The 3,476-nt window shown below is 37.3% G+C and overlaps 1 non-coding gene across 1 annotated transcript; it reads right to left on the bottom strand.

The window, feature by feature from the left end:
* Positions 1-2,833: 2,833 nt before the first annotated feature.
* Positions 2,834-2,940, bottom strand: LOC141716282 (small nucleolar RNA R71). The gene has a single exon (XR_012572996.1). It is a non-coding gene; the product is annotated as a small nucleolar RNA R71 (small nucleolar RNA).
* Between the last annotated feature and the right edge of the window lie 536 nt (positions 2,941-3,476).

Raw genomic sequence — 3,476 nt, 5'->3', positions numbered from 1 at the left:
AGGAGTAGTGTAATTAATAACCTTATTAATATTCCTATCAGTAAATTTATTATAACCTAGACATTCTTTCCAATTCTTATTACTGATGAAATTCTGAACCTTTCTTCCTGAAGTCATCCATCTTTTAAATATTTCTCTCTCTTTCTCAAGAAATTCCTCTAGGATGGCATATTTGATGTTGATCTGAGTTTCATTATGTTGGGCCCTGTTACATGCCTTTTCATTTTCATTCATGCATACTAACTCAGCTTCTAGATGATCATTTCTTTTCTTAAGTTCTTTATTCTCAGCCACCAAAAGATCATTTTCAATAGACTTAATTTTAAAAGTGACATGCAGAGAATATAAGAAAGTTTTCAATTCAGACAAATTATGAGTGTCAATAGGGAAAATAACTGAAGGTACCTTATCAGTTCCTGACACATCCTCTCCATGAGTTTCCATAAGAGCATAGCATTCTCCATCATTGTCAGTTCCTGATGTGTCCATCCGGTCCTTGTTGCAGTTTGATGTATACAAGGCCTTTCCAGTTGACTTGGGGCACTCAATAGCCAGATGTCCCTTTTTATTAAAATTGTAGCATGTCATCTTAGCCTTGTCAAACTTTCTTCCCTTTGAATACTGACCATCATTCTTCTTGAACTTTTCCTTGCCATCACTAGAGTACATCTTGTTAAAGCCACCTTTTCTTTTTAACTTTCCAAACCTCATCCTTTTAAAGCCTTTTACTAACATGGCAGCCATCTGAACAACTTGAGGATCATCCAGTTCTAAGTCAGAATCCTCATCAGTATTTATGTCAGGAGCTGATGGTTCATTACTATCTGACTCTTCTGTTAAGTGGCATTTATGTCCACTTAAAATGCTATATAAAGGCTTGGATTTGTACTCAAGTTATTTGTGTTTTTGATGTGTTTTGTAGTGTTTTTGCATTTCATGCATATAACAGGGATCAAGGTGATTTAGCATTGTTTTGATGCTAAAATGGTGTTAGAAAGGTGTCATGAAGATTGCTCGTTCAATGCCGTCAAGAACCGGCTGAATATAACAAGCAGAAGAATTTTCCGTGCCCGCGCTGATGAAGCGCGCGGCCGCGCCAGGTCGGGATCACATAATCCTGTTTCTACTACAATTTTGATCTGCTGGACTTCTCTTCTGATTGGGCTGCTATTTAAAGACAACTTAAAGACGTTCTCAATAACAGAGCTTAAGGAAAAGACAGCGAGAAGACATGTAGCACAAATTCAACCAAGGCGAAGAAGATCTTGTTTATTCTTGTTATTCTTTATTTTAAATTGTAATCTTGGATGCTCGTTTCTTGTTTTGTTGAACCTAATACTCTTATTAATGTACATTGTTTATTATTCATTTTATAAAGACTTAGTTTATTATACCATGCTTTCATCGGAACCCACGGTGATGATGAGTTCGGTTATGGGCTAATCGTTATCGTGGGGTTCTAACGGATTTACTTATGGATTTCAATAGTTAATATGTTTTGATACCTTAGTGTCTGGTGATTGTATGATGTCCTAGTATTGGTTGTGCTTATTTGTCTTATGAGCATCGCGAACTTATAAGATAGTGTGTTAATCTCTAATGAAGCGCAGTGAATTTAGAGGTTTAGAACTTGCCATGCTAGCATGGGTTCATGTAATTGATATGCATGATTCGTAGGTAATTTTAACCATCTTACTTGCCCTAGGTAATCACGATAGATAACTTGTGCAATAAACCTTTATGTTGTCAAATTCTATAGACATATAGGGTCTCAATATAGTTGGTGTCTATTCAGCTTCTGTCTCTTTTGTGGCTGTCTGGTAGTAGGGTAATCGTACAACGAAAGTTGGCGTTTACTAGTTTCGTATTGTCTGATTAGTGTCATCACCATTGCATGCTAAGGTTAAGAACAAAAAGGCTATTGAATTAAGTAGTAATGAAGTTAAAATCCCATGTTTGTGTTATATAAGAAAATCAACCTTTTTAATCTTTTAGTTAATTGCATGTTATTTAATAATCTTAGTTATAAACAAAACCAATTTATTATTCGTCTTACCATTGAATAATGACCATACCATTGTTGCATAAGTGCATTGATTGAAATTAATCTAAACCAGTCTATGTGGAAACGAACTAGAAATAATTCTATATTACTTGCGATCACGTATACTTGCATGAATATTAGCACGTGTTTTCATCCTAACAAGTTTTTAGTGCCGCTACCGGGGACTCGGTGTTAATTTTTAGTTTATGTGCTTGACATCAGTGGTCGTTAAAGTTCATTGACTCAGATATTTTACTTACTTATTTGTTGTTGCTTTTTCAGGTACTCTAGAGAGCGTGTATGCTAGCGCGTTCTCAACTTCGAAAGAGAACACTGGAAAAAGCAGATGAGAAAATTAAAGAAGAAATCTTTGTTGAGAAAGAAGAAGCTCTTATTACAATGGGTGAACCAGAAGCGAATACAAAGGCTTTGATGGACTATTCTCAGCCAAAGATCAATGATATTCAGTCTAGCATTGTCAGACCAGCTATCACGGCTAACACTTTTGAAATCAAGGCTAGCACAATTCAGATGGTGCAGAACTTGGTTCAGTTTGGGGGTTCTCCAACTAAAGACCCCAATATACATATTAGATATTTTATCGAGATCTTCGACACTTTCAAATTCAACAATGTCTCTGAAGATGCTATTAAGCTAAGGCTTTTCCCATTCTCTCTGCGGGATAAATCTAAGTGTTGGTTGCATTCTCTACCACCAGGATCTATCACTAAGTGGAAAGATCTTGCCCAAAATTTTCTTACTAAGTTCTTTTCTATGGCTAAGACTGATGCAATCAGAAATGCTCTTACTCAATTTGCACAGCAATCTGGAGAGTCTTTATGTGAGGCTTGGGAGTGATATAAGGAGATGCTTCGAAAGTGTCCTCACCATGGAATGCCTGACTGGATGATCATTAACTATTTCTACAACGGGTTGGGTGCAACTTCTAGACCCATGCTTGATGCAGCATCAGGTGGAGCCTTATGGGCTAAAAGCTACGATGAAGCTTATGAATTGATTGAACTGATGGCTGCTAATGAATACCAGAACCCAACTTAGAGACTTCCTCAGGGCAAGGTAGCAGGAATTCTGGAAGTAGATGCAGCTACTGTTATAGCTGCTCAGCTTAAGGCTTTGACAATGAAGGTGGATTATTTGGCTAATTATGGAGTTAATCAGATTACTAGTGTATGTGAGTTTTGTGTTGGTGCGCATGAGATGAAGCAGTGTGTTATTTCTAGCGAATCAGCTCAGTCCATGAGCAACTTTCAGAGGTCGCAGCAGCCAGTTCCAGCCACCTATCATCCCAACAACCGCAATCATCCTAACTTCAGCTGGAGCAATACTCAGAATATGGTACAACAGCCTTATCAGCAGTATGATGCAAAGCAATATAACCCTCCTGGTTTTCAGCAACCTTAATATGCACCAA

The sequence above is a fragment of the Apium graveolens genome, chromosome 3, assembly GCF_009905375.1.
Source record: "Apium graveolens cultivar Ventura chromosome 3, ASM990537v1, whole genome shotgun sequence".
Taxonomy (NCBI): Eukaryota; Viridiplantae; Streptophyta; class Magnoliopsida; order Apiales; family Apiaceae; genus Apium; species Apium graveolens.
This window is presented reverse-complemented; position numbering and strand designations above follow the sequence as displayed.